The sequence below is a fragment of the Macrobrachium nipponense genome, chromosome 47 (genome assembly GCF_015104395.2).
Source record: "Macrobrachium nipponense isolate FS-2020 chromosome 47, ASM1510439v2, whole genome shotgun sequence".
NCBI classification, from domain to species: Eukaryota; Metazoa; Arthropoda; class Malacostraca; order Decapoda; family Palaemonidae; genus Macrobrachium; species Macrobrachium nipponense.
The window spans coordinates 4,471,574-4,485,849 of record NC_087222.1 but is presented as its reverse complement, the minus strand read 5'-3'; the positions used below and the strand labels follow the sequence as shown (position 1 = coordinate 4,485,849).

At 40.4% G+C, this 14,276-nt stretch overlaps 1 protein-coding gene across 1 annotated transcript in view; it reads left to right on the top strand.

Moving 5' to 3' along the window:
- Positions 1 to 1,221: 1,221 nt before the first annotated feature.
- Positions 1,222 to 14,276, top strand: part of LOC135204679 (gastrula zinc finger protein XlCGF57.1-like) — a 43,060-nt gene continuing 30,005 nt past the window's right edge. Inside the window, exon 1 of the mRNA XM_064234835.1 lies at positions 1,222 to 1,376. The gene's annotated coding sequence lies outside the window, so the exon portion shown is untranslated. The remainder of the gene's footprint in view (positions 1,377 to 14,276) is intronic.

The window sequence follows — 14,276 nt, the reverse complement described above, 5'->3', positions numbered from 1 at the left end:
GTTATTAACAAGACGCTTTAAGGATTCTGCCAGAAAACTTCATATCCTAAAAACTTAGCTGGGGTTTATTAAATGAAATAAATATTGATATCAAATTGATAAAATGTGTGAATGATTCTATTCTTTAAATTACTTAATAACTGGTTTTATCAAGATAAAAACGTTGAGACGTAATAAGTCTCTAGTAAGAATGAAACAAATTTATACAAGAATCAACCAGACAACAATTCAAGCGCATTTTTGTGCAATGGTGCATTTAAACTTTACAAAATGGCGCATACAGACTAAGTGGTTGGTGCATTTAAATCTGGCTGGTGGTGCATTCGGTGGCCTATAGGGTAATGGTGCAATCGATCTAGTGCATTCCTTACAATTCCCATTAAATGCTTCACTTTCCTTGATTTTCCAATTATCTTGACCCCTTCCTTGAACACCTCAGATCTCCTTGAAACAATTAATGAAACTTCCTTGACAGTGGAAACTGCCTGAGTGTCATGGGTAGTACTAATTGTAGGATTTGGCGTTCTTTGGGTGTACTAATGAGTTGTGTGCTCAAAATCTTTTTATAATAAGTAAGGCTAGTCCTTTTTGAAGCTATTTGGAGAAGAGATCAAAAGAATCCAGCATAATATTGTGAATTTTGTCAACCAATCGAAGTCATTTTTAGTTGATGCGATATCTTCTAGAGAAGTAGAATTAAGAATGCTTCAGAGAACGAAGACCTTTTCACATTGCTGCCAGCAAAGGGAAACTACCATAAGACATCTGCCTTAAAGCAAGGCATTGTGGCATGAATTCGCTAATGACTATATTTCGACAGAACTCACGAGGACGAATTTTCCTACTTATACCGAAATGGGAGTCATCTATTCGTGTAAACTTGTGACTGCCATTTTGTTCGACCCTTGGATTCTGTTAGGCAAAGTGAAGCACGTGCTAAAATATTTATCAATAAAAAATTATTAAATTTGAGATACACTTTTACGGAGACTTAACTAATTAGGTACGGTAGAAAATAAGTAAATCTTCAAGGAAAAGCTTTATCAATTATACTTATAAGTACCATACCTTAATTTTATATCTGAATAATAGAAATCAAGATTATTGAGTTCAAATATAATTAAAAATGTTAAACTGTGATTATTAAACCCGACAACTATTCGAAACGCAGGACCTAATCTTCTCGGGTGGAAAATGTCCCGGCTGTAAACAAAAGTCAAAAGGTGATTTTGTCTCTCGGTCAGTTACGTCAGTGCGCTTTCGAGAGAAACACAGGAAAAGACAGCAGATGGTCACAATCAATTTCCACCGGAAATACGGACTGAATAATCGAATCGAAGGCCAAACGGTGTAAATTAACGATTGGAGTTTAAATGGTGAGTAAAAAAAATTGGGTAATTTCTAAGTATATTAAGGACACGGCTGCTTTTCCTTAAGAAATTGATTTCTCCTACATACAGATTTACGTAGTGTTTTTGATAAAGTAGTACCTACTACCCTGTACCTAGTAGTTACCTTGTGGCGGTCAACTGTAATTTGCGTCATATCTCTACCCAACAATGACGGGCGACTTTAAGAATTCGGGGTTTTTGGGTGTGGGACAACACACGTACACAAAGCGGCCATGTTGGTTCCTGCTTCCTAAGCGCTCACAGTTGCGGGCAGCACACTACTACGCTGTTTGAGGTGCAAAGCTTTATTACCTAAAATTTTTACTATACTCCTTATTTAGCTTAACTTTACTTTATGTTACTCTAAACTGTTTATGTTAATTCATCTTTATCCTTTTTTTTCAACAAAATTCTGATAGTCGGTTTATACTCTGTTCTGAACTTAAATTGATGATTTCGGTTACTAGGTATTCGATTCTCGGGCATTTGATAACTGTTCGTGACCGGCAAAAGGAAAATACATCAGATATCACAAAGATATACCTAGTACTAAAATATTGAGAATTTAAAAAAATAAGCCCAAAATTTTGGATTCTCAATGTTTATTCATAACATAAAAAGTACTAAATTCACCAGTATTAAGGCCCCAAAACATGATCAATTTTTCGTCAATTACTAATTGATATAAATTTAATGACGTCAATGAATTGATGGAGAAATTGACCGTGTGTAGAGAAATTGATATCAATTTAATTGAAACAATTTCATTGAATCAATTCATTGAGAGATCAAAGATCCTTTGATATTTATTGATGGGTCTTCAATAAAATTGATAGTGTTTGGGCAAAGCATCAATATATTGATCAATAATTTAGTGTTTTCCCAGCAGTGAAAGAGTCGTCATCGTAATCATGGCTGAAAAGAATTAAGAAAGTGAGCGTAAAATGATGATGGAGATATTGACGTCATTAAATTTAGAAGTTCATTGTAAGATTCTGCGTCCATTCTGAGGAAATTCCTATAATCCTCTGGCTCGTCCTCCCTTAATTCCTTCAGCAATCGTGTATGTCCTAGTTCCCTTCGACAGATACCATTTCTTTGCCCACTACTCCTCTTCTTTCGCTTTGGAGTGTCCAGAGCAAGCACTATTCCTAGAGCCACAGATGCTTTCATCTCGAAGTTATGAATCAAACTGAAAATTGAAGTAAAATCATTGACCATGTGTAGGCACAGTGATTTCCTCAATTTCATTGTCGTCAATAAATTGATATCAATTAATTGATGAAAAAATTGATCATGCGTAGGGGCCTTTAAACCTAGGTAGGAAGGAATGGTCAATATTGATTTTATGATCATGACTGGAACGTGATGAGAATAATATAGGTAGTAGGTATATCACAAAAACACTATTAATTGACATCTTAAGATCCAAGTCCACACATGTACCATATGGCAACGAAAGCAGCAGAAATTGCCATGAAGAATGGTATGGAGTGATATGATACTTGAATAATAATGATATAGTCATCACAACATCGTGTGTTAATAGTGTTATGCTAGCCAGTAAAAGTCAACAAGAAGCTGCAATGCAGCGTGATTTATTGATTTCCCTGTGATATAGGGTAAAGCTACACTGACTACCAACCCTTATCACGCTATATACTATGTAAAATTTGTTTTCAAGGCAGTTTTGAAATCCAATATGGCGGCTATCGTGTGGATGGCAGGGTTTGGTCAGTGATGGACACCATCTTTCCCAGCCTTCCCAGCACTCATTTGAACAATGTTAGCGTATATATGTAACGTTTATTGATCTTACTCAAGATTGCAGTTGTAATCAGCACAATAAAACAACATTTTGTTGCCTATATTAGTGAAAGTATTTAACTTTTTATTCCCGGGGTCATGGTTTGAACTAAATTCATTTTTACTTTGTAATCGGTAGTTTTTATCCTTACTTCCACCTAGTTGGAATCTTGACGTGGTCCTCAGATTCCTTACTTTCGACAAGTCCGAACCTCCTCCTCAGGCTTCTTTTAGAGACCTTACGAGGAAATGCATTTTTCTCTTGGCCCTCGCGACTGCCAAGAGGACAAGTGAACTCCATGCATTTGACTCTAGGGTTGGATTCAAAGGAGACTCGGCAATATGTTCTTTTAAGCCTTTATTTCTGGCAAAGAACGAGAACCCTTCAAAACCCTGGCCCAGAAGCTTTGAAGTTAAGGGACTTTCTCCCTTGGTAGGGAGGGAGATGGAGAGGTCTCTTTGCCCAGTCAGGGCACTTATGTTCTATCTTCAGAGGAAGAAACAGCTTAAGGGTTGCCTACAGAGTCCCTGGTGTGCGGTGAAGGACCCTAGGAGACCCATGTCTAAGAACGCCCTGGCCTTCTTTGTGAGAAGCGTGACCTCTGAAGCGCATGAGAAGTGCCATGATGACTCCTTCAAGCAGCTTAGAGTTAAAGCGCATGAGGTGCAAGCCGTTGCGACTTCTTTATCCTTTCATAAAGATATGTCAATGAAGGACATTCTAGCTGCCACGTACTGGAGATGCAACTCTGTCTTTGCATCCCACCACCTGAAGGATGTTGGAGTAACTTACGAGAAATGCTTCTCTCTGGGTCCATACGTATCTGCGGATTCGGTGCTGGGACATGGAGCTGATGCTGATCCTTAATTAGTTTAGTTAGTTTTTAATTATTTGGTGTTGAGTTTTTAGGGTTGTTTGAAAGGATGTTTGGGGATAACTCCTGTAAATCTCCGTACTAACCCGGGTGTTAGAATCAGGTGGTCGGGATCGGTGTTGGGCTCCTTGATTATGCCATTAGGCAAGGTGTTTTGTCATATAAGTGGATTAGCACCCATTGACAAAGATCCTCAGGTTCTGTCGAGTAAGCGGATAAGACCCCATTGACAGATCCCCAAGAACTCTTAGCATAAGGTCACTACCTCGCTGAGGCTCTTGAGGCGAAGCAGGCTGGGAAAGATGGTGGATAGTCCGTGAACAGACCCTTCCATCCACATGGTAGCCACCATATTGGATTTCAAAACTGCTTGAAAACATATTTTACGAAGAGCATCACATGCTTATTTTAGTTCGTATGGGCTTTCATATATCACATTATGTTGACGAAACTTCAATCTTTTGAATGGTATGTTTAGAGTTGTTATTGTATTCTTGTTTCGCCAATTAAATATCGAGTGAATAAGACCCGTCCAGCATGATGAGGGTTGGTCGTCCGTGATTTTTTACCCTAGTGTTCAGTGTCTGATCTTACTTACAGTACATTTGCAATTATCTTCCATAAATCCAGTTCCCACTTTACTCTAACATATACAAGCACACACCCACACATATATACGTATAGTATATATATATATATATATATATATATATATATATATATATATATTATATATAAATTTTATATTTATGATACTCTAATCCTATTCACATGGAACACCTCTGAAAAAAATAAATGTATTTCCTGAACTAAGCTATTTTATTTGTTCATGAATCTTACCTGCCAGATATATATATAGCTGTATTTTCCGAAGTCCGACAGAATTTCAAAACTCCCGGCACACGCAGTGGTCGGCCAGGTGGTAATACCCATTCCCGCCGCTGGGAGGCGGGGCGTAAGGAACCATTCCCATTTTCTGTCAGATATTTTCTGTCGCTGGTGTTGAGACAACAAGTGTTTTCTGCACCTCCATCATTGGATTTTGGAACTCTTTTGGTCACTTGAGTATCCCGATGATTTTTGGTTATTTGATTTGGATCGGTGGTTAGGCATACGCTAATTGTGAATTGTTTTTATTTTGGCTTGATTTTTCCTTAAACTTACGATGTCTGGATCTAGTTCGACTAGGCCAGAGTATGTTGTGTGGAAGAATGCAAGGTTAGGCTACCGAAAACTTCGGTAGACCCTCATACAGTGTGCGCGAATTGTAGGAAACATGGTTGTATGTTTGATGACCGCTGCAACGAGTGTGAAAATATGTCTATTTTCTGCGTGGAAGGTTTATGAATCATAGGTACGTAAACTAGAAACGTGATAGTGTAAGGAGGTCTTCTCCAGGCGTATAAACACAAGTTACCCGTCCAGTTGAATTTATCCCTCCAAAGACCGGTGATGCCTTCGGGCCCTACAATAGTGTCTTTGGAGGGTAATACCCTATCTGTGATTCTTAAATCTTTGCGTAGCCTGGAATCATGTTTGCATTGGAAAGTTTTAGTAGTATATTGATAATGCCATGAGTGTTCATTCTATCGCGTAAGCGTATAATTTCTCATTGACAAAACACTACCGCGTGATGGCTCTCCCTACCTCGGCGAGGCAGAATGTAGTAGGGAGGTAGCTGTCCAAGTGTCTAAAATACTCTACGTTTGTTCATAAAAACTTACCAGTCAGATATATATATATCTGCCGGGTAAAGGTTGAACCAAGCGTTGTTTGTTATCATAGTAATATTATTTGCCCTTACGTCATATTACTATCAAGCGGTTGTATGGTTCAAGTTATATACTCATACCATAGTTACTCCTACGGAGGACGACCGAGAGTACAATTGTTCTTATTACATTTAATCGGTTCTCCCTGCAACTATTCAGGGGTTGCCGTTTCCCTATTTTTAAACATTTAAGGTATTGTTATGACAATACCAAGTTAGCCTTTTATATTTAGCAAATTCAGTTTCGCTTAAATATACCAGTTTGATGGTTTTTTGTTTCTGCTCTAGAATGATAGTAAACCTATTCATTCGTAGAAGGTATAGGTGGCAACTCAGGCAGAGCAGTGCGAGAACGACGAACTTTCTCTGAGTATGCTGTCACTAATGCCAGTGCTAAGTTCCATCTGATTGTCTGCCATGCGCGGTAGGTTACGGTCTCTCTCTCCTGCGGGATTGACGGACTAACCGTATTCTTACCTACCAATCACGGCCTTAGCCTCGGGTTGAGGGGAATTCTAGCATACATGACTGAACATCGTTCACTTTGCTGAGAATTTTTTCATAAAAAAAAATAAATAAATATATATCATATATATATAGATATATATATATATATATATATATATATATATATATATATATACAGGCGCCCGCGTTAACGGAAACGCAATCACTCAACGGCGAATCGGTTTTACGGTCGGTCGTCAAAAATAATCATTAAAAAAATAAGGCATTTTAAAGGTATCTTTACGGCACAAATTTCAGTTAACAGCGCCGCTAGCGCCGTTGTCTAACAAGTGTTCATACATATGTAGAAATGCCGTTCAGGACCATAAAGGTTATGCAAATTATATTAACAAATTTTATGGAGAGTTATATGTAGGTATTAGGGTAAAATATATGCCTCTGACGCTGTTCTATGCCGAAAATATCGAGTACATAAGTGCAAATTTAGCTATGGATGTGTCGATTCATAAATGTTCATGCTTTTGTTTAAAATGTGTATGAAAATGTATTACGTGAAAGGCATTTTTATTTCTGTACAGAAATATGATACAAAGGCAGCTTTTGAAACTGCCCTTCACGTTATCAAATACGATGTTTTTTTATGTTCTTTCTTGTAAGCCGCCGCCTGCCGCTCTTCCGAAAATATCGATTTTAAAAAAAGTACAAATTAGCGATCGATGTGTCGATTTTATAAATGTTTATGCTTTTATGTTTAAAATGTGTATGAAAATGTATTACGAATAGGGTATTTTTATTTCTGTGCAGAATATGATAAAAGGCGCTTTTGAAACTCCCCTTCAAGTTATCGACTAGATGTTTTTTTCAGTTCGTTCATGTATGGCCGCCGTCTTGCCGCTCTTTTTCCGAAAAAATATCGATTTAAAAAAGTGCAAATTAGCGATCGATGTGTCGATTTTATAAATGTTTATGCTTTTATGTTTAAAGTGTGTATGAAAATGTATTACGAATAGGGTATTTTTATTTCTGTGCAGAATATGATAAAACGGCAGCTTTGAAACTCCCCTTCAAGTTATCGACTTCGATGTTTTTTTCAAGTTCGTTCATGTATGCCGCCGTCTGCCGCTCTTCCGAAAATATAGAGTAAAAAAAAAAAAATGCAAATTTAGCAATCGATGTGTCGATTTTTCAAATGTTTATGCTTTTGTTTAAAATGTGTATGGAAATATATTGCGTGAAGGTATTTTCATTTTTGTACAGAAATAAGATACAAATTAAGGCAGCCTTTGTAAATATACGTGCCACGTTGTCAGGGATGGGTTTTCATGTTCGTTTTCTTGTCCGCCAGGTCCGGAAAAAATGCATTGATGTTGTTTTATTAAATTATTGCATCTTTTGTTCCATAAAGATCCTTTAAAAGTTATTACATTATTTCACTGTATCCAAGAATATTGTATGTATTCTCATATTATTGTATTTTAAAATACTACGGCAAACTTAAGCCCGTATTCCGCGGAGCGGCCAATGTTGTTGTTTGAAATCAGCTGATGAATACGAGTTTGTTTCACCATAACGCAATTCTGAGCGCATGCTCTTGCTTTTAGTTAGCATAAACTAATATCTATATACTTGACTTATATGAGACAGTTATTTTTCCATATACAGCGTGTTTTTAGGTGGAAATATTTATTGAATGTCTCGTTGTGAATGTGAACTACTATTTTTTTCGTTAACAAATTACGTTGGCGGCATGTTTATTGCGTAAAAAAATTACGTGATTCCGTTCGCAATACGTAATCCTTTATATCATCGTAATACGAACTTTACGTTATTTATCTTATATCGGCGGGAAACCAACAATAAAATGTGTTCTTTCAAGCACAGTAGTTTTGATTAAAATGATTTTATCCCAATTTTATCTACAGTTGTGTGTGATGGCAGACGTTTACTGCAGTTTTATCCTTGTTGCCGATGTACGATAATAGTCATTAGCAGCTTGAACAGTTTTCTCAGCTTCAGTTATAACTAGGTTTGAATTTAACGGTATATTTCCCGATTGATCTTTAATCTATATTGATCTCTGATCTATAGCGAATAAAGTTATTACATTAAGATATCTCAGTTCTATTCTATACATAACGCCATTTATAACAAATACGGTAATGTTGCACTGTAGTACGATGATCGAAATACAAGCCAAACAGATGTTATCCAGTTCGGTTGTACTTAGAAAAACCAAAAAAAAAAAAATAGTTTTCTCGTTCCCGGCGATTTGTTTCATGGCCTGTACACGTTCACGCAACGAGTATAACGTTAAAACCATACTTTCATCATTCTCTTTTGCTGTTATGAACTTATGTAACTAGAAGATGGATAAAGTTAGGCCATTGTAATTTGATCTCTCATAAAATCGAACTATCGTAAGACTCATGATCGTAACCTGAACACTACAGCTACCTGTACACTGTATAAAACTTTTTTATATCTTTACATACTCTAGACACCCCATAGTAATTGTACAGTAAATTCTATAGTACTATACTGCATAAATATAATTTTACTTATTGCGCCGTTGTGGGATTACGGCCGCCTTTGACTGGTCTAGAGTTTCGAAAGAAGGTGTGCGGCGGCCGGCCGTAGGCTTTAAAATCGTTCAGCGTCGAAAATCGCTTGGCGTCGGTGGCCAGGAACGGAACCCCTGCCGCTAACCGAGGGCCGCCTATATATATATATATATATATATATATATATATATATATATATATATATATATATATATATATATATATATATATATGTGTGTGTGTGTGTGTGTGTGTGTGTGTATGTAGTATGTGTGTATATATATATGTGTGTGTGTGTGTGTGTGTGTGTGTGTGTATGGTAGTATGTGTGTATATATATATATGTGTGTGTGTGTGTGTGTGTGTGTATGTAGTATGTGTGTATATATATATATGTATGTATATGGTGTGTGTTTGGGTGTGGTATGTAGTATGTTGTATATGTATATGTGTGAGTATATGTATATATATATATATATATATATATGTATTAGACCTTTTTCGGTTCTGTTTACCGCAAGGTAACAGAATTCTGTCCGAGTCTACAGCGGCATAGCACACATGATTTCCCTCGAAAAAAAAGAATGATGTGCAAGAGATGCAGTCAATAGCTCGCCGAGACGTCCCTTAGCTCGATTATGAGGGGGACTCCTTCCGCTGCCAAATACGACAGCGCACCGAGCGGGACGCTCGGCAGGATGCTCGGCTGGACGCTTGGCTGGACGCAACGTAATGCTTCTTCAGACATTCGCCGAGAATCAGAGAATAGTAATGGATCTCAGGAAGGAGACTTTTAGGAAGAAACAAATGAACAATCTTCTACAGTGTCTTCAGATTACTCCTGTTTAAGTGAAACGCAGCCTTATTAGGGAAGGAAACATGCTCGGTGAGGGAATGAATGAATTGCAGGGGACCATTTCCTCGCTGGGAGAAGTTTGTTTTCCCTGAATAGACTGAAATTTCACACCCTCTCCAGTTTTTCCTGCAGAAAAACTGGAATAGCATAGATGATCTAGAAATGATTCTGAACAATCTCTCATAGTCAAGATTCGTCTATAGGTGATGTCATGGCTCATAATCTCATAGAATTCGAATCTGACAGATTACTTTGTCTTCAGAGACGTCCTCCCCGCGCAGGATTTGGAACTCTCGGAGGGTCTCGCTCCTTCTGAGGAGAACGAAGACGCTATATGTCGCACAGGCGGCTTGTCGTTCTTTGGTTCCTCGGAGGGGACGCTTCTCGTCCGTTAGTCCTTCTGCTTTGCGGTCGTCTCCTGGCAATTGAAAGACTTTCCGCAGTAAAAGAGAGCTAAGATGTATGATGTATGTCGCACAAGCGGCCTTCGTCTTTGGTCTCAGGGAGGGGGACGCTTCACGTCCTCTCTCTTTTCTGCTGTGTTGCGATCTTCACCCGGAGAGGACGTCTTCCGATGAGTATGCCTTTGAGCGCTTCGGTCGCTCCAAAGATATATCCTTGGCGGTCCATTGATAAGGAGGAGGGCTTCCCCTCGCCCATCGTCTTCTCAAAGGATCAGCCCTTTGCTGAGAAGGAATATTCTCCATCGAAAAGGATGATTGTGTCTTTGCAACAACAACTTGTTTCGTTGATTGCAGTGAGAAAGGCAAAGCCACATCGCGAGAGGAAGGATGATAGGCTGCCCAATCAAGAGTCCAGGCAGTCCCCTTCTCCTTCTCCTCGTTCCGCTCTTTCGCCAGTTGCCTTGCTCTCTAGATTTCATGCAGCTCTCCAGAGGTTGTCTAGAGAGCACGGTTACCATCTTCCCGAACGTGTGTCAGTTGAGAAGAAGAGGTCTTGTTCGATGGCTTCGAGCCTCTTTTTGAAGAATAGTTTCAACCTGCGGCCCCCTCAGTCTCCTCCTTCGCAATTATCTTCGAAGGCGACTGGCCTCATTCATGCCTCCACTCAAACGCGGTGTCTGAAGGATTTTCAAACAACTTAACGTTTGTGGTGAAGTCCCTGGGGACTACTGGTGAATTTCGAAAAGTCACATCTTGATCCCACCCAACCCAATCCATCGTGTATTCTGGGGATTAAGTGGATTCAGTGGCTTTTCGAGCTTTTCCGTCCCAGGGACGTCAGCAGCAAGGCTTAGACAAGTGTCAGCCTCCTAAGAAAGATTCTGTGCTCGGTGAGGAATGGATGAGTCTAACTGGGGGACCATTTCCTTGCTGGAGAAGTTTGTTTCCTTGGGGAGACTGCACTGCACCTCAGACCGTTACAATTTTTTCTCAAGTACAATTGGAAAGAAAACAAGAATCTACACATGATCTTGGAAATTTCAGGAGAGGTAAAACATCACTTGAAATGTTGGCTAGATCCAGTGTAGCTGTCGGAGGGGCGTGTCTCTCAAGCTTCAGAAGCCCCGACCTAGTGTTGTTCTCCGACGCGTCCACCACGGGATGGGGAGCATCATTAAGGGGAAAGAAGTGTCAGGCACCTGGAGAGGGGAACAGGTGTCCTGGCACATAAAACCTAAAGGAAATGGCAGCCATCTTTTTAGCTCTCAGTTTTTCCAAGAAAAAGGTCTCTCATCGAATAGTCCAAGTCAAACTCAGACAACACCACAGCTCTGGCGTACTTGAAGAAGTAGGGAGGAACACAGTCTCGGTCCCTTTTTGCTCTGGCAAAGGAGATCTTGCTGTGGGCAAGGGCACTGGACGTCATGATCATTACGAAGTTTGTAGCAGGAGTAGAGAACGTCTGGGCAGATCTCCTCAGTAGACGAGGTCAACTTCTGCCAACCGAGTAGACTCTGCATCAGGAGGTATGCCAAGAGCTGTGGGGGTTATGGGGACGTCCACTCGTGGATATCTTTGCGACGTCCAGAACGAAGAGGCTTCCACAGTACTGCTCCCCAGTACTCGACCCAGCTGCAGTGACGATAGACACACTTCTCTGGGACTGATGGAGGGGATGGACCTGTACGCCTTTCCCCGTTCAAGATCTTAGGGGAAGTCATGAGAAAGTTTGCGGCGTCAGAAGGGACGAGAATGACTTTGTTCGCCCCGTTCTGGCCTGCGAGAGTGGTTCACAGAGGTCATGGCCTTCGTAGTAGACTTCCCGAGGACGCTTCCAGTAAGGACAGATCTACTCAGACAGCCCCACTTCGAGAGGTACCACAGAAGCCTCTTCTCTATGAGTCTGACTGCATTCAGAATATCCAAAAGTTGGCCAGAGCGAGAGGCTTTTATACATCAATGGCGAAAGCTATCGCCAGTGCAAGAAGAGCGTTTTCCAACGCAGTGTACTAATCGAAGTGGACAGTCTTCAGGAGTTGGTGCAAGAAGAACGGCATTTCCTCCACCACGACCTCTGTGAGCCAGATTGCTGACTTCCTTTTCTGAGAAGGGATCTAAAACTTGCAGTCTCTACAATCAAGGGTTATAAGAGTGTGCTTTTAGTTGTCTTTAGGCACAGAGGCCTGGACTTGGCGGACAACAGAGACCTTCACGATCTCTTGAGATCTTTCGAAACGATGAAGGTTCAACAACTCAAGTTGCCGTCTTGGAACTTGGATGTAGTTCTGAAGTTCCTCATGTCAAGTCCATTCAAACCTATGCATGAAGTGCGAGCTTTTATGAATTCTTCTTGGTTCCATAACAATATGTCATAAAGGACATATGAGCTGTCACTTACGGGAGATGCAATTCTGTGTTGACCTCCCATTACACGAAGGATGTCAATTTAACCTACAAGAGATCTTTTCTCTTGGTTATTCGTGTCTGCGGATACGTTGCTGGGATAGGGAGCCGACACTGATCCTTGACTAGTGAGTTAATTTTTAGTTTAACTTAGTGATTTTTAATGGGGTTTTTGAAAGGAGTTTGGGGATAACTCTTTTCAAATTAAGCGCTAACCCTCGTGTTAGGATCAGGTGATCGGGATCGGTGTTGTGCTCCTTAATTACGGGAATCGAGAGGACCACCAGCCGATATCATTTGACGAATTTGGTGGGGGTATCGCAGAGTGCTTAGAATTCTGCGGAATTTCTAGCACACTCAGAGTGTTCAAGTTTTTCACGATCTCCAAACACTCAGGCGAGACCATGGTCCAAAGTGAGCGAGACGAGAATCCCCGATAATTGACCACGATAATCGGGAACCTCGCCGATGTTCGAATTCCTGGAATTTCTAGCATTTGGAAGAAGATTGCTGCTGAAAGAAGAGTATCTCACAGTAGGCGACCAACCCGGAATAGAGAAGAACAGAGGGGAACATCCAGTTTGGCTTGAACTGTCGTCTTCGGTATTCTGTTCACAATTGAAGCTTTCCTTTGGGGAAGACTTCTCCTTCACTCTCTTGTCTAGAGAACGAAGGTGGTCAATCTCCAATCCTTATTCTTATTCCTCGAGGGGAAAAGAATTTAGGATGGGGGTCGCGACATGATTCTGTGAAGCAGTTGAATTATCCGAATTGTATCTTAATTGAACTGCAACTCGGGGCTGCCTGCAACCTCCCAGGAGTTGCCAGTTTCGATGTATTTACCGAAATCCATTTTGTTTAAATATAATTGCTCGAGCATATTTTTTTATGCTCGATGGTTCTAGCCGAACGCATTCCTTCGTGGAATGGATTACCTGGCAACTCAGGATGACGAGTCAGCGAGAGCTACTGTGTATTGAACTGCCTGATAGCAGCTCAGTATCAGCTGGGTCTCCGACATGCACGGTCTGTTATGTCTCTCTCCCCTGCTTTGATTGACTACCGAACCGTATCTCTGCCCAACAATCATGGACTTAGGTCTCTGATTAACGGGGATTCTCGCAAACACGAAGGACCATCTACTGCTGTGACGCTCGATTTCATTGCCTTCGACATTGCGAGAATTTTCAACAGAGATATCTCTTGGACTCTTTCATCTTTCTGTTTACCGCACGGTAACAGAAGTCTGTACTAGTCTCCCGCTGCATCGCACTGCGATAATGGGAATGATTTTTGCAGACATCTGAGTTTGTCTTCAAAATATCTCGTATTCGTAGGTGTGCAATTATTCATTGTTCACCCCGAATTAACAGATGTGTCAGAAGACGTCGCCTACTCTCCGACCTGACAGCTCTACTTCCAAATGTGCAGCCCATGAGAAGCAGTTCTTCAGGCAGTAATTCCCTGTGTCTTCATTACTGTAAAGCGCTCCGCTTTCATTGCAACTACGACAATCACCGGACAGCAATGAAATAACGGTTAGCGTTCTCAGTCTTTGTAAGCACAGGTTCAGAATCTTGAGAATCCTTCTCTCGATTCAGCTGTGAAGACGTAGATTGCATTTTCCGTCCACCTTTGTCTTCAACGGCACATAGTGTTGTTTCTCCTTAGCTGAGATTCAACTATACTAAGAGAATCATCACCTCGCCGTCTGGCATCGGTGAACAAATTAATTTGTTTA